We start from the raw sequence: 24,574 nt of genomic DNA, 5'->3' as shown, positions 1-24,574 counted from the left end.
AAGACCCCTAAAGAAGCACAGCTCTTTAACTGTTTTTGGACACCTTTCGTCATGGGAAGCTGGTTTCAGGCAAATTGTAAGTATTCAACAATTATCTTTTAAATGAGATGTGATTGGATAGCTTAGTATGTGAAATGAGTGTCTCTCATAAACCTGTTCCCTTTACATGTAGAGCTATTTAAAGAGATAAACTATCATTATTTCCCAGAACAAAAATGACCACATGATAAATAAGGCTTTATGAAAAAACATGGACAAGCTTGTCTTGCTTTAGAATAAAGGTGGGGGAAAAAAAAAAAAAAACTTTGGGGGCTGTTTGCATTTTATATGTAAACAGTGACATCTGCTGGTGAACACGCACAGCACTGACACGGCACCTTGAAGCGGATTCAGCGTTCAGAAGCACGAATTTCATTGAGTCTTTCATCACCGTCCTCTCAGAGACACCCAAAGGCCCCTTGTGAGACCCCAGAATCGGGTCATGTCCGCATACTCGATGATGATGGATGTGTTATTCTGGGAAATCATGTAATTTCATTAAGACAGTGCATCGATCATTAAAATGATTCTCCCTTTATCGGTTTCATTAGCCCAGTTTTAACTTTTAACAGTCTTCCCTTATGATACGTTTTCCCCTCGGAAGATTCCTGCCTGGCTTCCCTAGGGGAAGTGCTTAAAAGCATCAATCTCATCATAGTTCAGCAATCAGGAGATAATTTTGTTCCCTAATTCTGTTTTTCCAGCGTGATTGTAAACAATGCCATCAGGGATAAAAGTGTTTGAAGCTGAAGCTGGGGCTGCCATCCAAATGCGGAAAGCGTGCCAGAGGACTGTCTCTCCCAGCCCCGCTCCACCTGCAGGCCACAGAGACGAAGCTCAGCTCCGGGATCAGGTAAATACCAAGAGCCACGCAGCAGCATGCCTTCCATTCACAGCAGAACAACGGGTGGTTTTCTTGGCCACCCTGGCTGCACGGGAGAAAGCCAAGCAACACCATTGATTTAAGCCCCAGGGAAAACCAAAAATCTTTGACCACCCCAGGTTGTAAATCTGGCATCAGATGTTAGAACCTTGTATGAAAACAGACTACTAGGTTTTGCTGTCGCTTGAAAGGAATAGCCCAAAGAAAAGCCTGACTCTCAAGAAAGGCTGTCCCAGGCTCAGGACCCCACAGCGACTACATGCCCGGGCCGGGAACTGCGGGGAAGGCAGCCCAGAATGGTCACATCTCACTCTGCAGCCCCCTCACCGGGCAAGGACACCTCCTGTGAGGTTCCGAGTTCTAGTCATTCTTCCTTGTCTCTGAGAGCTGTCCCTCTTTTCACACCATTTCTACGGCCACCCCTGGTTCAGCCTCAGATGCCTCGGGGACTCCCTGGCCAGGCCCCATGGGCACACTCTACACACACGATTGAACAAGACCTCTAAACAAGACCGCAAAGCAGGCCCGTTTCCTTCAGGTGACCGACGTGGGAACTCAGGCTGAGAGCGACAGACCAAGCAGACCCAGCTAAAAAGCTGGAGCCAGGACTCCAGCCAGGATCTGCCTGACTTTAAGTAACATGTGTTTCCCACTAAACCCGTGTCATGGCTTTCCCCAGCTGTCAAAGCTTCAACGACCCCACTGCCTACTGAATTCAGTCCCAGCCGCCAACCCAGGGGCCGAGCCCTCCGTGCCCTGCCCTGCCCTACTCTTCAGCCTTGCCCAGCTCTTCCCCTCCACGAACATCCCTAAGTCCTCCCCACACTCGAGACTCCCCAGGAGTGTCCCTTTGCTCATCTGCAGTGTCCTTTCTACCAGCCCATCTGCCCTTTCCAAGTCCTGCTCACTCACCAATACTTCTGTGACCCCTCCGCAGTGAGAGCAAATTCTCTGCTAAACCCTTGCGCTTCCACCGCACTTACCTCAGAGTTCTTTACACAGAGGGTCTCCCCCTGCTAGACTGAGCCACCTTGCAGGAGCAGCCTGTGCCTGGATTTTCACATCTTTGTATGTCCTTCCATCCTTAGCAAAGGCACCTGGAATTTAATCAAAATCACCAAATATGTGTTGGACGGATGAATAGGTGGACAGATTTTAAATAAATAAAGTATTTATCTAGGCTATTACCTCTCAGGATGCAGGAAAACGTATTTGATTTATAGACATACAGAAAAAGCGACTACATAGAGTATAATAAAGCAATGTTGTGTTTGGAATAACAGCAACTGATTAGTAAATATCTATTACGTTACACTGATGTCGTATCTCTACCAAGTCTTTATGTTTCACAAGGGCAGGGATAATGTCTACAGCTGCAGCTGCCAGATCAAGCTGGAGTCCCTCCCTGATTTGATGCCATAAAGTAGGAGCTCTCAGTCGCCATAGGAGGAAATCACTACCCCAGGCTGCTCACTAGAACCTGTGGGAAGAAGCAGAGGCCCCACCATAAGTCACAGCTTTGGGGTCAGAGTCTCTGGATCCAAGCCTGGTTCTGCTACCGGAGCCTCTCTTGAGTCTCAGTTTCCTCCCTGAATATAAGGATGATAATCCCTGTCCCATGAGTTGCACTGGGGGATAAATGTGATCATCGACACAGTGCACTCAACAGAGGGCATGACCTGTGGGAAGGGTCCCATTAGTGCCAGCATTGCCAGTTATGCAGTGAATATCACTCATGTCTCAGCTTCTGTATCAACCAACAGCGATGCAGAGTTATCCCACCTGTAGTTAGTTGAAAGTAGCCGGTGCTGACTGTGCTTCTAAGTTCCTACCAGTTGTCACTAGACCTTGTCAAAATGGGAAAAGATGGACTTCTGATAAACTCACAGTCAACTTATAGGCAATTTTAATAGAAAAAAACATAATTCACTGTAGTTTTTAAAAAAATCTACAATGAGGTATGAGGTAAAAGAGGATTCCATAGACTTGAAGTCAAAGTTCATAGTGAATCTCTTAAAACCTTACTTCCCTTTGCCATTTTAATATTATTAGTATGTTACATTATAATTCATCCCCTGATACTGTTTTCAAGGCATTGGGGTTCCTGAATGCTTCAGATTGTCTCCTATGTCCTGCAAGGATACCCCATAATAGTGTAGCTCCGTGAGAGTGAAGTGGTGGCTCTGCACCCCCAAGGTGCCGGGACAGTCAGGTCCACCCAGTCATGGTGTGCTGCCAGGTGCCAGACCTCCGTCTCTTCCTACACACCATGCAACTTTCAGACCAGGAAGCCACTCAAGGCAGCACGGCCCTGGGGACACATCCCAGTGCCTTATGCACTGATGTTCAAGACTGCCTCAGCATCCACTTACTGTGCAGGAGCTAAGGGAGGTGATCACCTCCACAGACCTATCCTCAACAACAGCTCCTCTATACTAGAACATACTAGAAACAAAAGAGCTGTGCTCCTCTGGCTGAGTTAGGAACTGGAGCTGTCCATCCCAGTGGAAGGAACTGGGTCAGCATTTGCACTAGCAATAAGCTCTCTGGCCTGTGGACCATGAGCCACGGGGATCCTTCAGCACCAGTGAAGGCGAAGTGACTTGGAGTGCATGGACTCCATTCTCGGCAGGTTCACTTTTTATGCTGTCAGACCCGTAAACAAATGTTCACCCCTTCCTGAAGCAAAGCAGGAGAGGACATTGTTGATCTATCAGGGCATCCTGATAACATTCTGCCTCCACAACCAGCCAGTGCTTAGAGACACACGCTAGCTCTACTCAGCCAGGAATGTGAGCACTGCTCATTGCTGATTAGGTACTTTAAATCATGAATGCTCAGAACAATCACGAGATATATATACACTTACACATATTCATATACCGCCTGTACACGCAACCAGAGGACATACATTGGTGGCTGCAGAACTCCATTATGACAGCATGGAATTTCATGTAGATCATTTCTTTTTTCATATGACACCTCCAATTTACATTTTAGTGTTGTTGGTGATGGCTATTGACGGAATGTTTGCATTCCCACGAAATTCATATGTTCAAATCCTAGTCCTCCATGTGATGGTTTTAGAAGGTGGGCCTTTGGGGAGGTGATTAAGTCATCAGGGTGCAGATCTCATGAATGGGATGAGTGCCCTCGTGACAGAGACTCAGAGAGCTCTCTGGCTGCCTTTCCGCCTCGTGAGGATGCAATGAGAAGGCAACCACCCGCAGCCAGAACAGGGCCCTCACCGGAACCCAAGCCAGCTGGCCCCTGATTGTGGCCTTCCAGCCTCCAGAACTGTGGGAAGTGGATGTCTGCTGTTTGTGAGCCCCCCAGTCTACAGTGTTCTGTTACAGCCGCCCGAGCTGACTACCGCAGTGATATTACCAATGATGGCAAAACACCAAACAGTACATGGTGATCACTCAGAGTTCCTTCATTGCCAGATATAGAAACGACTTTTCAAATTCCAGCTATAATCCTCCCAAACCTCAACTGAGGAATGAATCATTATCACCAACTGCAAAACTCGCTGTTACCCTGCAGCAATGACAAAGAGGGCCTTTCTCCTGTAGACCTTCCCCTAGGTGGGCCTGGGCACACTTCCTTTCCTCCCAGCCTCCTGGGGCCTTCTAAACTGCCTCTCCACGGACAGAACTAGCAGCAGACGAGCCTGGGGAGGCTCCCCTAACCTCTTGTAAGGAGAAATTATTTTTCATTTCCTTGAAGGTTTGAGCCCAGGCAGGCTGGCCGTACCCGTCTCCACACAGCAATCCCAGCACACCTCACCTAGGAGACAGGGTGGGGCAGAGAGAGATGGGGGCTGCTGGGGCAGGAGGGCTGGCCCAGCCCCAGCAGGATAACTGCCCTGGAGAACACACACACCGCAGAGCCCCAGCCCCACTCCCAGGATCCATCCTGACCCTGTCCAGTGAAGACTCAACCAAGACTTCATCCTCAGAGAAGAAATCGTAAAGGAATTCCTTGACATGCTCCCCTTCTCTAATCTGGTATTAACAAATGGCATGATGGACTAAATGAAGAGAGGAGGAAAGGGAGAAGTAAATAAACTCCAGGTTTTGTGGACGTCAAATTTTAAGAAAACAAATGAGAACTGAGTTCAATAATGACCCCGGTCATTCTTTAGCAAGGCAGGAGGAAGAGTGGAATAGCCTGGATCTTCAAACATCCCCAATTCAAGGGACAAAATTCCATCGTGCACTCCCTAACCAGTGAATTCAGCTATAGGCATTGTAGTCGTATCAGTCACAGGGTTGAAGGCTCTTGCTGTCAGAAGGGCTTGGCTGTGTGTGTGTGTGTGTGTGTGTGTGTGTGTGTTTCTCCTGGACAATATGAAGTGTGTTCTGCCTGGTTCAGCTTCTTCACCTGTTTCCCATCTCAGAGAAGAGGTAGTTTCTCCAAGACTGGTTCTTGGAATTTTGTGATGCGGAATCAGCAAAAGGGCAGAGAAAGCTGAGACTGAGGGCTAGAGGAGGAGGGGAGGACTAAGAAAAAAGCTGAACAGGAGTGGAGAGAGAAAACCGTCCCTCCGCAGAGAAAGAGTAGGAGGGGTGAGGAGCGAGGATGCTGACAATCACAGCCCAAGAAAAATAGAAAAATAGGAACCAAGCAGTGGGGGAAAAGGGAGTCAGGTCGAATGGGTTTCCCATGATCTGTAGATTGGTTCTTCTCTGTGCTTTTCAGTTAAATCAGACTGGCATTTCCTCTTAAATTCGTATTTGCTGTTAGGTCTGCTGTTCTTTGAATATGACTCTTTAGAGAGACGGAGCCGCGTGGGTCTTCAGCTCATAAGATTTTCTCAGTCCTAGTCCTGTCCTCTTGTCTTACAGCTGAGGAAATGCCAGCTCAGAGACATAAAATCACTGGCCTCAATATGCACCACAATTTACAGCTGAACTTTGATTCCTCTGCCTGTGAGTCCAATGTAGATTCCACTACCCCGTGCTAAAAATATACTTGTTCCTAAACATGCTCCCAGCCACATCCGTCCCCACCTTGACATGCCTCCTTATGCTGTAAGTCTTACTGGAAAGCTAAACAACCTCACGCTCTTCAGTCAAGAGCATTTACATGTCTGAAGAGAAAGTACCCCACCACGACAGAAAACGTTCCCAAAATGAACTCAGTTCTGGGGCTGGAAGCTGGGATGCATGCAGGTAGATCAAAGGCAGAACCTTACCTTGAGGAGACACTTGGTGAGGTTAGAAGGGACAGACACTGGGCTTTAAAGGGCCACTTGTCTGAGCAGGACTCACATTCCATCCAACAGATGGCAGTAGCCACATAGTTTTTTAAATAAGCACATAGAAATCCAATGTTCAGAAGAAAACAGAATCAGTGAAATGAGATGTAAAATCTTTCTGTCCTCACCAAAAACCAAGTTACCACTCCCATTGAATTAACATGAAACTCAAACAACAACAACAGAACCCATCTATGCAAACACTGGTAGATACAATCAATTAACAGCCCACTAACGACATGCTACTGATTACAAATTATAGCTAACAATTGCTTTGTGTCTTGTTGTTATTAGAAAGATGAAAGAGGATTAATAATTGCTCTAATATGTTGGGTTTAACTAACTTAAGTGAGTGGTTTAATATGCTTTCCGTTTTCCACATACCAACATGCTTGAAGGAAAAAATAATGGAACCTGTTGGTTGCTAATAATCATTTAACCCCCCACCTCATTCTTAGAATTCTTTACACTTCTGAACATGACTTCTATTCTAGTTTTCAAATTGAGAAAGCACCTATATTAAAAAGCAGTGGTTCTCTCCCCATTTGGGATTACACTTAAATGTATAAGGTAGAGAAAAGTCTAATAGAGAAGATAATTGATGTCAGTTGTAATTGTATTCTGCTGTCAAATACATAGTAAAAGATGAGCTTATTTTTGTGGTACTGCATTAAAAATACATTTCTTGAGCTCCTTTTCTTGTTCATTCTATTTTTATTCCCCCTTTTTTCCTTGGCTCTTTCTATCCATGATTTTCTGCATATCTAATATCATCACACAGAGGAAAAAGCACTGCCTGCACCTGTCCACCAGCAAGGGGACATTGCTTTGCATAAACAGACAGAGGGGCACGGACCTCAGGGGACTCGCAGAAGTGCCTGAATATTTTGAAGTACTTGAGGAAAACACAATGATGCCTGTCAAACACCTCAGGAACTGCTAGCTCCAGGTAAATCCGTTTTAACATTAGGTTGCTAAATTTCCTTCCATGACATCATATCTTTGCAAAGCTTGGTTTTTGGTGACTGCTGTGATAGCTGTGGGGGAAAAGGTGATATGTCCTATCTGATTCCAAGGTTTTATATATTGCTAGTGCCCAACTGATGCACCTACATACTATTAGTAAGTATTGTGGTTATTTAATAATACAATAAAATATGATTTATTTCTTTCAATTTGTAATTTGTACATATTATTTTTTACCCAGCTACTAAGTTGTTAGGACATAACTACTTATTAAGGTAGTTGGACCCAACAAGGTCATAAACAGAATTATGAGGTATTTCTTGTGGCCTCAGGGCCCTGCAAATAAGATTACTAAGACATTAGGGTGCTGTGAACTGAAAATGTTTAGGAACCGCTGAACTAAACCATTCACAGGGGTGAGCTGGTTTATTCCTCTCAAACATCTTACAGTCATTTCAAGGCTGGGCATGATCACTCACAACTATAATCCCAGCACTTAGGGAAACTGAGGTGAGAGGATTGCTTGAGGCCAGGAGTTCAAGACCAGCCTGAGAAACGTTGTGAGACCACAGTCTTCACACACAAAAAGTAAAAATCAGCTGGCTGTGATGGTGCACGCCTGTAGTCCTAGCTACTTGGGGAGCTGAGGCAGGAAGATTGCTTGAGCCGAGGAGGTTGAGGCTGCAATGAGCCATGAGATTGCACCACTGTACTCTAGCCTGGGCCACAGAGTGAGACCCTACCTCAAAAAGTTAATTAATTAATTAAAAATCATTTCAAAGTATGAACCAGGAATGTAAATAACTGATATAAAAATCTGCAAAGAATGAATCAGAAATAAAAGAAAAGAACTTGGGTTTAAATCTTGCCTGCCCCACCAACTGGGTGAGTTCAGGTGACCTGTCTGAAACTCGGTTTTCCTCTCTTTTGTGTGGGTTAGAGGAGATAAGGTCTTAGCACCTAAGATCCTTCCTGGTACTTGCAAATGCACAGTAAGTGGTAGCAATTATGATTTCTAAATCAGACATGACCCATACAAGCATTTCCTTCCTGGAGAGGAGGGGTCTTAATCTGGGGAGTCCAGTACAAAATAAAAATATGAGGATCTTTGTTCCAAAACTAGTAAGAATTTCAAGATGGTGTCAGCAGAGCTGACCAGCTGTGGGAGCCTACGTGAAGCTGCTCCCGCTCTTGCCAATTTTCTCAGGGTTTTCCAGCTCAAATGAGTCTTTCCTCCTGCACCGAATCTTCATACTCTTATCACCTGTGCCAAATAATTAGCTCACCAACTATTATCCTGGTCCCCAGTCAACTGTAGCAATATGTAATATCATCATATTCACCACTAGCTGCAGGGTGACATTCTCTTTCCCAAGTGGATTGTGTCCGTCTGTTTGTGTTCCTGTAGAGGAATGCCTAATGGCTGGGTCATTTATAAAGAGAAGAGGTTTACCTGGCTCACAGTTCTGCAGGATGTACAGGAAGAGCAATGCCAGCATCTGATTCTGATGAGGGCCTCAGGAAGCTTCCATTTGTGGTAGAAGGGAAAAGGGAGCAGGCGCATCACATGGCAAGAGCGGGAGCAACAGAGAGAGAAGGGGCAGGTCCCCTCAGACTCTTTTAAACAACCAGATTGTGCATGAACTAACTGAGCAATAACTCACTTATCACCAGGAGGATGGTATTAAACCGTTCATGAGGGATTTGCCCCCATGATGCAATCACTTCCCACCTGGGCCCACCTACTACATCGGGAATCACATTTCAACATGAGACTGCAAAGAACATCCAAACCGTATTATAGATGATCGCATCCTTGTGGGCAAGGGACTGGAAAGAGTGCTGACTCCCTTTCCACCCCACAGCCTCCAGGTACTGCTGGCACATATTAGATGCTCAACAAATACCTGTTGACTAAATACTTGATGGGAGGGTGATATGGCTATGTAGTTGTTAGCACCTTACTACCATATTCTCCAGGTTGTAAAGGCTGTGGGTGGCAGACTGAAAGCATGCCAGGTAATCTCTGTAGAGGGCATACTAAAGAAACTAAGAGGACATCACACGAGTGGGTGTGTTCACCCTCTGTGTGTTTGTGTATTTCATTTTCCTTTATTTATGGTTTCTCATGTTAATACACTTTATTTTTGGAACAGGTTTAGGTTCACAGTAAAGTGAAGCAGAAAGCACAGAGAGTTCCTATATACCCTCTCTCCCCACACATGCACAGACCCCCCAACTACCAACATTCCCCACCAGGATGGTACATTTGTTACTACTGTTGAAATGGTATTGACACATCATCACTCAAAGTCCATAGTTTACATTAAGATTCACTCTTGGTGTTTAATATGGGTTTTGATAGGTGTATGATGACACATATCTACCATTATAATATCAGATAGAATAGTTTCATTGCCCTGAAAATCCTCTGTGCTCTACCTATTCATCTCTCTCTCCCCCAAATCCCTAGCATTAACTGATCTTTTTACCATCTCCCTAGTTTATCCTTTTCCAGAATGTCACATACTTGGAATCATACATATAAAGGCTTTCAAATTGGCTTCCTTCACTTAGCAATATGCGTTTAAGTTTCCTGCATATCTTTTCATAGGTTGATAGCTCATTTATTTTTAGTGCTAAATAATATCCCACTGTATGAATGTCCCACGGTTCATTTATCCATTCACCTATTGAAGGACATCTTGGTTCCTTCCAAGTGTTGGCAGTTATGAATGAAGCTGCAGGTTTCTGTGTGGACGTAAGTTTTCATCTCCTTTGGATGAACGTCAAAGAGCACAACTGCTGGTAAGGGTATGTTTAGTGTTTAAAGGAATGGCCAAACTGTCTTCCAAAGTGCCTGTACCACTTTGCATTGTCACCAATCGTGAATGAGATTCCCTGTTGTTTCTCATCCTCACTAGCATTTGATGTTGTCAGAGCTGTGGAATTTGGCCATTCTAATGTATGTAGTGATATCTCATTGTTTTTCAATCTCCATTTCCCTGATGGCATCTTGTGGAGTGTCTTTTCATATGCTTAAGTGACATCTGTATATCTTCTTTGGTAAAGTATCTGTTAAGGTCTTTGGCCCCCCCTTTTTTTTTTTTGGGACGGAGTCTCGCTGTGTCGCCCAGGCTGGATGTGGAGTGCAGTGGTGCGATCTCGGCTCACTGCAAGCTCCTTGGCCCATTGCTTAATCCAGTAGTTTGTTTTTTTTCTTAGCCTAGCTACAGAGGCTTATCAATTTTATTGATCTTTTCAAAGAACCAGCTTATAATTTTGTCGATTTTCTCTACTGATTTTGTTTCCAATTTTATTGATTTCTAGTGTAATTTTGTTATTTCTTATCTTCTGCTTACTTTGGATTTAATTTGTTCTTCTTTTGCTAGTTTCCTAAAGTGGACTGTGAACTTCATAGGAGCTTCTCAGTTGCCCCCAATCCCTTAGGTAGGACAGGATGGTTATAGGCAGCTGGAGTTAGGTATTTCCCCTTCCCCTGGGTAAGTTACGTTCTGATAAAAACCCAGCATTTAGGCTCTGGTAAAATAGTTTCTCCTGAGGGTAGGCCTTGTAATAAGAAGGATACTCTGGCATATTTCAAAGTAGTTGCTTTTCTCCTCCCCCTGAGAGAAGCATAAGGGAATTTTTCTCTGATCTTTGCTTTGAGAATCTGGGAGAGTGTCTGTAGTTATACCTCATAGAAGTGTAAGAGCCCTTCTATACCTGGGTCTTCCTGGAATTTTTAACTCCATCTTTTCCACACTCAACCTCTGGCAATTTGTCAGTTACAGTTCAGCTTTTCCCACGCTGGCACTGGTGCCCATGGAGGTTTCTGCTCTAAAGTTTCTGCTGTTTAGAGCAGATTCATTGTATCCACATGTCTGTCTCTCCAATTTTGGGGACAGCAGCTTACCCTGTGTCCTCACTTTTCTGATAGCTCTAAGAAGAACTGTTGATTTTTCAGTTTGTCAGTTTTTTGAATTGTTATTAGGATACAGTGACAGCTTCAAAGCTCCTTTTGCACTGAAGTGAAAACTGGAAGTCCTGTGTTCTCTTTTAAACACTGGCACACTCTAATAAAAACAATTTAATGAGAATTGACCCCATTCACGAATTTCCACTGCTTCAAATTGCCCTATATGTGGGGGGGTAGTCTTCAGCCAGCCCAGTCCACACAGGATGGGCATTGACCAAACTTCAGCAACTCGGAAACTCTACCCTAAGAATTGGGCCAGACAGGGTCAATCCTCCCCAGTAGATCATCTTCCACCTCCTTGTGAAGATCAAAAAACAGACATTAATCTCCAGATAGAAAAAAAGAATGAATCAGAAAGAAAAGAGATGCAAGACAGAGAGCAAGGATGACTTTTTTGCTCCTGGGTAGAGTCACAAGCCTGGTCTCTAGCCGAGCATCCTTTTAATAGACTCCTCTTTTCCACTTAGCTTCCCCAAGAAAATGTCTCTTTCTGTTTGCCATCAATAAGTCACTCAGTGCGAGTGACTCTGTCCGTAAACTCTAGTGGGGATGAACACCACATTTCCATATCTCCTGAGCTCCTGGAAAGTAATTTGTCACCAGGGTGGCGCCAAGGTCCAGAATTTTACCTAGAGCCCAGTCAACAGGGAAGAGCCAGTTGCCAAGGCCAGGGAAGCCAGAGTAGCCACATCTCAGCACTCCAGAGAGCACAAATTGTGGTAAAGTCAATGAGAGTGGTATCCTCAGATTTTTCCAACTAAGGATTCAGCATGAAATAAACTACGCCCAGGAATAAGCAGAAAGACTGTTTCCTGGAAGAGAAAACCAGATCTGGAAGGAAACAAGAAAGCACCACCCAGCTGGGAGAGGATACACATCAAAAACAGCCCTGAGGGTAAGTGACTACATATGCCTTTCTTTTGGCTGTGTCTGCAAAGAGGACAGATGTGTCATAGAAGACTACAGCCAAGAAGAGAACTGCAAGGAATAACAGGGAGTCTAAGGAATCTTGGGATTCAAGAGAGGTCCAGGAAACTACAAAAAGACTATAGAGTGGAATCTCTTAGTCTCACAAAGGTCTAGGCTCTGTCTGCTCTGTTTCTCCTCCCAGATCAGACAGCTTCAGCCAAGAAAGCGATAGAGGAGGAGGTCAGAACAACATCCTAGGGATGCCACCATGCAGCCTGTTGGATTTGGTCACCTTCAACTCAACCGCAAAGTGGCAGGACATTTAATTTAAATATTCATTTGTGCTTAGTCACCTTATGGTATTCCCTTTCTGTTTCAGGAGGCAGAGGGGCTCTTAATCATCAAAAATTTTCCTGGTTGGCAGACAGAAACTACTGAAAGATTCTTCCAGTTTTCATGACCCACATAGTCATTGAAGGGGTCATTCTTGTTATCTGGGTGGAGGCAGAGGCAGAGAGGAAAGATCATGTATTAGTACTTCATTCCTTTTTAAATACCAAATAATATTCCACTGTATGACTATACCTCATTTTGTTTATCCATTCGTCACTTGATGGATATTTGAGTTGTTTCCATAAATCATGTTGCTTTTTACATTGATACGCAAGTTTTGTGTGGATATTTTTATTTTTCATTTTTCTGGTGTACATACATGAGAGTAGAATTGACGGATCATATGAAAACTCTATAATTAACATCTGAGCTACTGCCAAACTGTTCTCTCCCCGGTTTAAAATCATGCCGGCAATATATGAGGATTCCAATTCCTCCACAGCCTTGCCAATACTTATTAATGTTTACTTTCTAAATTTCAGCCAACCTAGTGGGCCGTTTGCTCATTGAAAATTTGATCTGCATTTCCCTAATGAAAAATGAATAATAACATTGAAAATCATTTAATATGTTTATTGGTAATCATATATCTTCTTTGGAAAAAATGTATAGACAAAACTTTTCCACATTAAAAAATATGGGTTGTCTATTAGTTGAGCTATAAGAGTTCTTTATATATTCTTGACACAAGCCCTTTATCAGACATATCATTTCAGATATTTTCTCCTATTCTGCAGGAGAATCACATCACTTTCTTGATGGTATCCCTGGAAGCACAAAATACGATATTTTGAGAAAGTCCAATTTAGTTTCTTTGGTTGCTTGTGCTTTTTGGTGTAATACCTAAAAAATCACTGCCTAACTTAAGGTCATAAATATTTACTTCTCTATTTCTTCTCAGTTTTATAATTTTAGCTCTTACATTTATGTCTATGATGAATTTTGAATTAGGTTTTGTATATGGCATGTTGTACAGGTTAAACTTTTATTTTTTGCCATGGACATCCAGTTTTCCCAACACCATTTGTTGAAAAGACTTTTATTTTACCCACTAAATTTTCTTGGCATCATGATTAAAAATCATTTGATCATAGAAATGAAGATTTATTTTTAGATGATCAATTCTGTCCCATTGATTCATATGTCTGTCTTTATGAGAATGCCATGCTGTCTTGATTACCACAGTTTTGTAGAACATTTTGAAACTGGAAAGTGTAAGTTCTCCAAATTTGTTCTTCTTTTTCAAGATTATTTTGGGTCTTCTGGCTCTCTTGTATTTCCTTATGACTTTAGGATAAGCTTGTCAATTTCTGTCCAAAAGAGGTAGCTAAGATTTTGATGGAGACTACATTGAACCTACAAATCAATTTGGGAAATATTGCTGTCTTAGCAATGTTAAGTCTTTCAATCTGTGAACATGGAGTGCTTCTTCATCTATTTAAGTTTGTCTTAATTCCTTTCAATGACAATTTTTAGTGTGCAGTGTACAAGTCTCGAACTTGTATACTTCTTTAAATTTATCCTAAATTATTTCATCTTTTTAATTCTATTAGAATAGAATTGTTTTTCTTAATTTCATTTTTCATATTGGTCATAAAATGCCTAGAAATACAATTGATTGTTGTATATTGACCTGGTATCCTGCAAAGTAGGAGAACTTGTTTACTAGTTCTAATAGCTTTTAAAAGATATTATTTCTAGCATTTTCATATCATCTAGAATAGAAATAGTTTTACTTCTTTCTGTCTACTCTGAAAGCATTTTATTTCTCTTTCTTGGTTGATTGCCCAGGCTAGAATTTCCAGTACAATGTTGAATAGAAATGGTGAGAGTAAACATCCTTGTTTTGTTCATGATCTTATATGAAAAGTATTCTGTCTCTCACCATTAAGTATGATATTACTTGTGAGATTTTCATAGGCTTCTTTATTTGGAAGAGGAATTTGTGTCCTCTTTGATGAGTGTTTTTTTAAGAAAGGCTGTTGGATTTTGTCCAATGTTTTTTCTGTGTCTATTCAAATTATCATGTGATTTTTGTTCTTTATTTTATTAACATGGTATATTAAGTTGATTGATTTTTTAATGTTAAGCCAACATTTATCCTGGGGAAATTCCCATGTGGTCATGGTCATTCTTACTCTTTTTATATATTCTGGATGTGAATTGCTAGTATTTTATTCAGAATTTTTGTGTCAGTATTCACAATGGATATCAGTCTGTAGTTTGCTTATGCTGTCTTTGTCTGGTTTTAGTACTGGGGGTAATATTGTCCTTATAGGCTAAGTGGGTAAGTTCCTTCCCACTTTGAAAGAGTTGGGGGGATGGGTATTCTACTTTTTGAAAGAGTATGTAGGAGATGAGTATTCATTTTTGCATAATTGGTAGAATTTGCCAGTGAAGCCACATGGGCCTAGAATTTCCTTTGTGAGAAGTTTTCAAATTATTAACTCAATATCTGTACTTTTTAATAGATCTATTTACATTTTCTATTTCTTCCTGAGTCAGTTTTAGCACTAGGCATCCTTATAGGACTTTGTCCATTTTATCCAGGTTATCTAATTTGTCAGCACACAGTTTTTTTGTTTTGTTTTGTTTTCGAGATGGAGTTCCACTCTTGTTGCCCAGGCTGGAGTGCAATGGCACGATCTCAGCTCACCACAACCTCCGCCTCCCAGGTTCAAGCAATTCTCCTGCCTCAGTCTCCTGAGTAGCTGGAATTACAGGCATATGCCACCACACTCAACTAATTTTGTATTTTCAGTAGAGACAGGGTTTCTCCATGTTGGTCAGGCTGGTCTCAAACTCCCAACCTCAGATGATCCGCCCACCTCAGCCTCCCGAAGTGCTGGGATTACAGGCATGAGCCACTGCACCAGGCCTCGCATAGTTTTTATAGTTTCTCTTATAATCTTTTTATTTCTGTGAGATTGGTTTTGATTTTAAGACTTGAGTCTTCTCTTTATTTTTCCTGCATAGTCTACCTAATGCTTTATATACTTAAGGGTCAATTAGGTCTATTTGTATCACAGTGTTGTTAAAATGTTCTATTTCCTTAATATGCAGCCTATTTGTTCTATCTACTATTGAAAGTGAGATAGATATTGAAGTTTCCAATCATTGCTGAATTGTCTATTTCTCCCTTCTGTCAGTTTGTTTCATGTATTTTAAAATTTGTGTTGTTAGGTACAGATATGTTTATTATTATTGTATTTCCCAGTGGGATCACTACCACTTTGTCACTATCCTTTGTGATTAGTAACAAGTTTTGTCTTAAAAACTATTTTTCTTGATATTGGTATAGACACTTCAGCTCTATTTTGACTACTACTTGCATCGTATTCCTTTGTGCATCATTTAATTTTAATGTATTCGGTTTTCTAATCTAAACTGCATCTCTTATAGACAGAATAGAATTGTATAATATTATTTATTCTGCCAGTCTCTGTCTTTTGCCTGAAGTATTAATTAATCATTTATATTTGATGTAGTTACTGATAAGGTAAGATTTACGTCTGCCATCTTTCTACTTGTTTTCCACATGCTTTATGTGGTTTCTGTCCCTGTACATGCCCATTAACATCTTATTACAGTAATACATATTTCTAGTGTACAACTTTAATTTCTTTGTTGTTCATTTTACTATGTATTTTTTGAGTTATTTTTGAGTGATTAATAACATAATAACAATATCATTCATATTAAACTAACTTAATGGTGTTCAAAAGCTTCATTTAAATATAACTCCTTTCTCCTTTAATTGTGTATCATGGAAACTATATACATTATAAGCTTATCAACAAAGTTTTATAATTATTGCTCTATGGAGTTGTCTTTTAAATCAGAAAGTAAAGTGTTACAAACTCATGTTGATTCAAGTTACTAATAAATATCACTTAATTTCAGCCTGCAACACTTCCTTTAGTGTTTCTTGGGGGGCAGGTCCACTACCACAGAACTTTCTCAGCTTCGATTTTTGGGGTTTTTTTTTAGACAGAGTCTTGCTCTGTTGCCCAGGTGGGAGTGCAGTGGTGTGATCTCAGGTCACTGCAACTTCTGCCCTGCAGGTTCAAGTGATTCTTCTGCCTCAGCCTCCCTAGTAGCTGGGACTACAGGTGCCTGCCACCACACCCAGTTAACTTTTAGTAGAGATGGGGTTTCATCATGTCAGCCAGGCTGGTCTCGAACTCCTGACCTCAAGTGATCCTCCCACCTCAGCCTTCTGAAGTGCTAGGATTACAGGCATGAGGCACCACACCCACCCGGCCTCAGTTTTTTTAAATCTACAGTTGCTTTAATTTATCCTTCATACATAAAGGATAGTTTTGCTGGATATAGAATTCTTGATTGACATTCTTTTTCTTTTGGCACTTTGAATACGTCATGAGAATCATGGCATTGTCATCTCTATGATTTTTTAATGGAAAGCTAGCTATTAATCTTATTGTAGACCACTTGCATGTAATGAGTCATTTTTCTCTGTCTTCAGGATTCTTTGTCTTTTAACAGTTTTGCCTATTATATGTGTAAGTGTAGATTTCTTTCAGTTTATCTAATTTGATATTCTTGGATATGAACATAAATGCTTCCATCAAAATTGGGATGTTTTGGGCATTGTTTTCCTCAAGCATCCCTTCTCCTCCTTTTTCTCACCTCTCTCATTCCTGGACTACCTTTATGGGTACGTTGGTATGCTTGATGGTGTCCCATAGGTATTTATGACTCTTAATTTTTCTTCATTATTTTATATTTCTGTTTCCCAGGCTGGAACATCTGAATTGACCTATTTTCAAATTCATTGATTCTTTCTTCTGTAACCTTAAATTTTCTGTTGAAATCCTCTAAGAAATTTTACATTTCATTACGATAGTTTTATTTATTTATTTTTAATTAATTAATTTTTTTTTTGAGACAGAGTCTTGCTCTCTCATCCAGGCTGGAGTGCAATGGTGTGATCTCGGCTCACGGCAACCTCTGCCTCCCAGCTTCAAGCGATTCTCCTGCCTCGGCCTGCTGAGTAGGTGGGATTACAGGCGCCCACCACCACCCCCAGCTAATTTTTTGTATTTTTAGTAGAGATGGGGTTTCACCATGTTGGTCAGGCTGGTCTCGAACTCCTAATCTCAGGTAATCCACCTGCCTTGGCCTCCTAAATTTCTGGGATTACAGGCATCAGCCCCTGCACCCAGCCTCATTATGATAGTTTTAGCTCTACAGTTGCCATTTGATTCTTTTATTATTCTCCAGATGGAAATTAAGAGAAATAAACTGAAAAATGGAAAATTTGGGGCAAAGTTTAATGTGGAAGGACTCTCACAATGACCTTACAGTATTTATTCTCTGGCTTGGCCAAAATGTAAATGGAAGTAGATGTGTCAGCCTCTTTACTCCATTCTCTGGCCAACTGTCCCTTTTTTAGTCCTGAAGGGGAAGACTCATTTCCTTCCTCAGCTTACTTCTTCCTGTCTGTAAGTCTGTTTCCTTTGAAAATGGTAAACTGTTAGCAAATGCTAAATGTTAGCAAAAGTGTTTCTTTTTTTTTTTTTAATTTAATTTTATTTTATTTTTTATTATACTTTAAGTTCTAGGGTACATGTGCATAACGTGTAGGTTTGTTACATATGTATACTTGTGCCATGCAGACAAGCAGAGAGCCAAATCAGGAATGAACTTCCATTCACAATTGCTTCAAAGAGAATAAAATACCTAGGAATCCAACTTACAAGGGATGTAAAGGACCTCTTCAAGGAGAACTACAAACCACTGCTCAGTGAAATCAAAGAGGACACAAACAAATGGAAGAACATACCATGCTCATGGATAGGAAGAATCAATATCGTGAAAATGTCCATAATGCTTGGAAAAGTGTTTCTTTCCCATACTTGAATCTTCAGTGCCTAGGCCACTGCCCAGTAAATACTAGCTGCTCAACAAACTTTTATTAAATAAAATGCATTATCTTTGTGGGTACATTTAAATTTAACTAATTAAAATTATACCACCAGAATAGTAGGTTGACAATCCCTATAAATCTACCTTTCCATCAGAGCAATAAACACAGTAGCCAAAATTGTCAAAATTAGTTATTTAAGAGATCTTGAAATTAACCAGATGTTTACAGTAATCTGAGGAGAGTTTGTTCCAGAAAAACTACTGAGAGTGGGAAAGAACAGAGGGTTCATGGCATTGTAACATAATTTAGCCCCATATCCCTCTGTCTAGCTATAAAATAGGCTTGAAAACTATCTGGAGAATAATACAATTCTTAAAAAGTCTACAGTATGCCTTGATTAGAACAGCAGAAAAAGAACAATATGTACAGATGAAAAAACTATTCTGTCGCTAGATTTAGGGACACTGAGACGTGAAGAATAAAAATAGGTGATAGGAGTCAGAAAATCAAGCTACAAAGAGAAAAAAGACAATAGGCTGGATGCTACAGGTGTTTCCTTAATAGAAAAGGGTGCTTAGGGACAGCCATGGATGGATAATTGGTTTCAGGGGTTTAACTAGCCACAGGTCTCTGTATTTACATGATTCAGGGGGTGTATGAGTCATTCTAATTTCATTTTAAAGGGATTTCACTTTCACCAATTCAATATTGTAAAAATACACAGATTCCTTCCTCACGATTTGACAGAAAGTATTTCTGCATCTTTATTAAATGACCAGAAGATCTTTTCCTCAGTAATAAATTGTATTAAGAGCATTGGAGAAAGTGTCAAGGCCACCTTAATCTGAGAAACATCATCCAGCAATAACACAAGTGCTGTGATGTTACCTAAACGTCCTCAGCAGAAACTCAATTTCCTTCCTCTAGGAGGTATTCAGTTTCCTTGCTTGTGGCCTTGTTCATACCCAGAGGCTGTATTATGGTCTGGTTCAAGTTAAGCTGATTTCATTACTGGCCTATGGAGATCTCAATACAAGGCTGTAAGATGGAGACAGAAATTTACAGAAGAATGACAAATAAACGCAAAATCTATGAACAAATAATTTGGAGTTAAGCACAAAGCCACCAAGTTAATAATCCTTAGTGTTAGAATCCATCCTGGAGGTGCAGACAAAAAGGAAGCTTTTCTCTGGCAATTGAAAATGTCCAGATCCCCACGATTCTCTTAACGGTAAACACTCTATATCGCAAATGTCCTCACAGACCACCCAGGTACTCTGGGTGACTTTGACAGATGCTGTCAAACTAAACTGTGGTTTCTCATTTCCCTAGAGTAAAGCCCCAACTGTTAACGTGTAACAAGAGGATACAAGCTGAATTACTAAAATGTTTAATGAATGTAATTTTTAAGATACGTGGTTTTATACATTTCTAGTACTCTCCAGAGCCAACAAAATTTGCCTCTTCATTTTCTCCTTTAAGCAAAATTCACTGCAGGATAGGCTAGGTGATGCTGTGGTGACAAACAACTTCCCAAATCTCTGCAATTCACATACAAAGTTTCCTGCTCACTCACATAATATGCCCTCCAAGGTCTGCAGGGATTCTGCTTCGAGCTGTCTCCATTCTTACTCTGGGACTCTGAGATGTGGGTTGATGGAACAGCTACCGTCTGAAACATTGTCAGTGATGATGACACAGGAAAGAGTGTGGAGCGAAGGTTCTCCTGGCTCTCAAAGCTTTCACCTATAAGTGATACTCTTTCTTGCTTGCATTTCATTACCCATATGAGATATATGGATAAGCTAAATTGGAGGCCTTGGGAGTTGGAGAACAATAGCACAGCCAGCCCAGCACACACACCCTGTTACACATTATATTCTGTGCTTCACGCTGGAGCTACAGCTGCGCAACTACAGCCAGACTTGGTCTTACCTCCATAGGTCTACAGTCTAGGGAAAACACAAACAAGGGACCCCTCTGTGCTGAGACTCCCCGCCTGCCTGGTGGGTGGGCAGAGCCAGTAGAAGGATGCCACTATGACAAGTAGCCCAGCCCAGGAAACCTCTTCATACCCACTGGCCTGAGATTTCCATCCTATTCCAAGAGACACTCGATAGCCCAGCCTGGGAGAACCTGTTCCATCCCTCAAGCAGCACCAGCAGGGAGTGGCATTTCCAGCCCTCACAGATAAACAAACACCAAAGTCTCTGAAATACAACTGATTTAGAACCACAGCCCACAAAAGTAATCCAGGACCTGAGTGCTGAACCTAAACAGAGTGACTGCCTGCAAAAAATTAAAAAAAAAAATTAATAGAATCCAGAGTTTCTTAATATAATAGACAAAATGTTCTGGATACAATAAAATATCACCCATTTGGCCAAAAACCAAGAAAATCACAATTTGGATAAGAAAAGACAGTCAACAGTCAGTGCCATCAACACTGAGATGAATAAGATTTGGAATTATCTGATGAAGATTTTAAAACAGTTGCAATAAAAATGCTTCAACAATCAATTATAAACTCGGTTAAACAAATAAAAACAATTTTTAAAATCTCAGCAAAGAAACAGAAGTTACACAAAAGGACCAAATGGAAATTAGAGAACTAAGAAATATAATAACAGAAACTTAAAAAGACAACTTCTTAGATGGGTTTAATTGTGGAATGGAGATGACAGAGGATAGAATCACTGAACTTGAGGATATAATTTGCCTAATTTGAGTAACCAATCTAAACAATCAGAAAATATCCTTAATAAATATTGAGGATATTCTGAGGGACCTATGTCACTGTAAACCAGATCTAACATTTCTGTCATCAGAGTCTCAGATGAAGAGAAGAAAAGAGAGTAGGGCTGAAAGAAGGAACAGACTGAAAACTTCCCAAGTTTGACAACACACACAAACCTATGGATTTGAGAATCTGAGTGAATCCCAAATATGATAAGTCCAAGGAAATCCATACCAAAGACAAAGAAAAAACATTTTGAAAGAAACTAGAGAAAAATGACAAATCACCCGTAGGGGAAGAATGATTGAAATGACAGTAGACTTCCCATCTGAACAGTGGAACCCAGAAGGAAATGGCACAACATTTTTCAAGTATTTGAAGTGAAAAGAAAATTCAACCACAAATTTTATGTCTGGGAACACTATCCTTCCAGAATGGAGAGAAAATAAAGACATTCTCAAATGAAAGAAAAATTTGTGCCTAGCAGACCTAGTCTTAAAGATTGGATAATTTATCAAACAGCGAGGAACTGATAAGAGGGAATCCTGAAGCATCAGAACAGAAGAAGAAACAACAGAAATGAAAATATGGAAGCCGGGCACGGTGGCACATGCCTGTAGTCTCAGCTACTCACGAGGCTGAGGCAGGTCAAGGCTGCGGTGAGCTATGATTGCACCACTGGACTCCAGCCTGGGTGACAGAACAAGACTGTCTCTAAAAAAAATTTTTTTTTAAGAAATAAAAATATGAGTACATGCAAAAGACTATCCTTCTTATGGTTTTTCTAAATCACATTTGATGATTGAAACACCATAAAATACTCAAGCCGGCCAGGCATGGTGGCTCATGCCTATAATCCCAGCATTTTGGGAGGCCAAGGTGGGAGGATCACTTGAGCCCATGAGTTCCAGACCAATGGGGACAACATGGCAAGATCTTTGTTCCCACTAAAAACAAGCTATACAAAGAAATACATTCAAAACACAAAGACACTAACAATACATCAAGGTAGAATCCAAAACAATTATTCAAATAACCTAAGGAAGGTAAGAAAATAAACAGAGGAACAAGAACCAGAGAAATCAAACAGAAAACAAATAATTAAAAAGGTAGACTTAAGCATCAACATATAAATACTTATCAATATCAGTAATTTAAACATAGCAATAAAAAGACAGAGGTTGGCAGATACAGGCAGACTGAAAAGATGAATGATTAAACAAAGTGGTTCATCCATACCATGAAATACTACTCAGGAATGAAAAGGAACAAATTATTGATATGCACAATGACTTAATGGATCCCAGGACAATTAGGCTAAGTGAAAAAAAAAAAAACCCAAATATTTCATACTGTATGTTCCCATTTCCATTTCATTTTTCGAAATAAAACTTTAGAACTGGAGAACAGTGGTTACGAGAGGTTGAAGGCCAGGGTGGCAATGGGGAATGGTATGGGGGAGGTGGATGTGGGTACGATAGGGTAACACAAGCAATTCTAGTGGTGATGAAAATCTCAGTATTTTGATTGTGGTGGTGGAAACACAACCCTACACGTGATAAAATTGTGTGGAACTAAACACCGTATGCACTCACACACATGCTCACATGAGTAATAAACAAAACTGGGGAAATCTGAAATTGATGGGGAGTTGTATTAATGTCAATATCTTGGTTGTGATATTACATTATAAATTTGCAAAATATTACCATTACAGAAAACTGGGAAAGTGAATATGGGATCTCTCTATATTATTTCTTCTTTATTTTATTTTATTTTGAGACAGGGCCTCACTCTACCCAGGATGGAGTGCAGTTGCACGATCACAGCTCACTGCAGCCTCAGTCTCCTGGGCTCAAGTGATTCTCCTGCCTCAGCCTCCTGAGTAGCTGGGATTATGCACACATGCCACTAATTCAGCTAATTTTTTTTTTTTTTTTAACTTTTTATGGAGCCAGGGTCTTGCTATGTTGCCCAGGATGGTCTTGAACTCCTGGGCTCCGGGATCCTTTTTGCCTTGGCCTCCTAAAATGCTGAAATTACAGGCATGAGCTATTGTGGCTTGCCTGTATTATTTCTTATAATTGCACATGAATCTGGAATTAGATCAATACAAATTTCAATTAAAAATAATTTGCTTCCTGACATTTTTAATGATCGCCATTCTAACTGGCGTGAGACGGTGTCCCATTGTGGTTTTGATTTGCGTTTCTCTAATGACCAGTGATGATGAGCTTTTTCTCATATGTTTGTTGGCTGCATAAATGTCTTCTTTTGAGAAGTGTCAGTTCATGTCCTTCAGCCACTTTTTGATGGGGTTGATTTTTTCTTGTAAATTTAAGTTCCTTGTAGATTCTGGATATTAGCCCTTTGTCAGATGGATAGATTGCAAACATTTTCTCCCATTCTGTAGGTTGCCTATTCACTCTGATACTTTCTTTTGCGGTGCAGAAGCTCTTTAGTTTAATTAGATCCCATTTGTCAATTTTGGTTTTTGTTGCCATTGCTTTTGGTGTTTCAGTCTTTTAGTCATGAAGTCTTTGCCCAAGCCTATGTCCTGAATGGTATGGCCTAGGTTTTCTTCTAGGGTTTTTATGGTTTTATGTCTTACATTTAAGTCTTTCTTTCTTTTTTTTTTTTTTCCTTTTGTTTTTGAGATGGAGTTTCACTCTTGTTGCCCATACTAGAGTGAAATGGTGCGATCTTGGCTCACCGCAACCTCCGCCTCCCAGATTCAAGCAATTCTGCCTCAGCCTCTCGAGTAGCTGGGATTACAGGCATGTGCCACCATGCCTGGCTAAGTTTGTATTTTTAGTAGAAACGGGGTTTCTCCGTGTTGGTCAGGCTGGTCTCGAACTCCCAACCTCAGGTGATCTGCCCGCCTCAGCCTCCCGAAGCGCTGGGATTACAGCTGTGAGCCACCACGCCTGGCCACATTTAAGTCTTAAATTCATCTTGAGTTAATTTTTATATAAGGCGTAAGGAAGGATGAAGCTGGAAATTTTCATTCTCAGCAAAATAACACAGGAACAGAAAACCAAACACTGCATGTTCTCACTCATAAGTGGGAGTTGAACAATGTGAACACATGGACACGACGAGGGGAACATCACACACCAGGGCCTGTCACGGGGGTGGGGGGGCTAGGGGAGGGATAACATTAGGAGAAATACCTAATGCAGATGTCAGGCTGATGGGTGCAGCAAACCACCATGGCACATGTATATCTATGTAACAAACCTGCACATTCTGCACACGTATCCCAGAACTTAAAGTATAATAAAAAAAAGTCATTTGCATGTTTAGAGTTTTAAAACATGAGCACACACTCCTCTACACGTACAGAGTGCAGCCTGCAATCTTCTTTCTTTATTGAAACAGTAATTTCCTTAGGGAATTCACTGCCCCTCACATTGTCCCTGCCCTCTCCCCTCTGGCATCTGTGAAATGTTTGGACAAAGAGAGGCACTGCAGAGAGCACACCTGGACGCGTGCCTCCGCCCCTGCTTTTGCCT

At 41.0% G+C, this 24,574-nt stretch overlaps 1 long non-coding RNA gene across 1 annotated transcript; it reads left to right on the top strand.

The window, feature by feature from the left end:
* The first annotated feature begins 748 nt into the window (after positions 1–748).
* On the top strand, positions 749–21,821 carry LOC111525112. Its single transcript, XR_002725954.2, has 3 exons — positions 749–892; positions 6,967–7,134; positions 19,805–21,821. It is a non-coding gene; the product is annotated as an uncharacterized LOC111525112 (long non-coding RNA).
* Positions 21,822–24,574: the final 2,753 nt, after the last annotated feature.

The sequence above is a fragment of the Piliocolobus tephrosceles genome, chromosome 6 (genome assembly GCF_002776525.5).
Source record: "Piliocolobus tephrosceles isolate RC106 chromosome 6, ASM277652v3, whole genome shotgun sequence".
NCBI lineage: Eukaryota > Metazoa > Chordata > Mammalia > Primates > Cercopithecidae > Piliocolobus > Piliocolobus tephrosceles.
The sequence above is the reverse complement of the archived record's forward strand: the minus strand, read 5'-3'. Positions and strand labels throughout refer to the sequence as shown.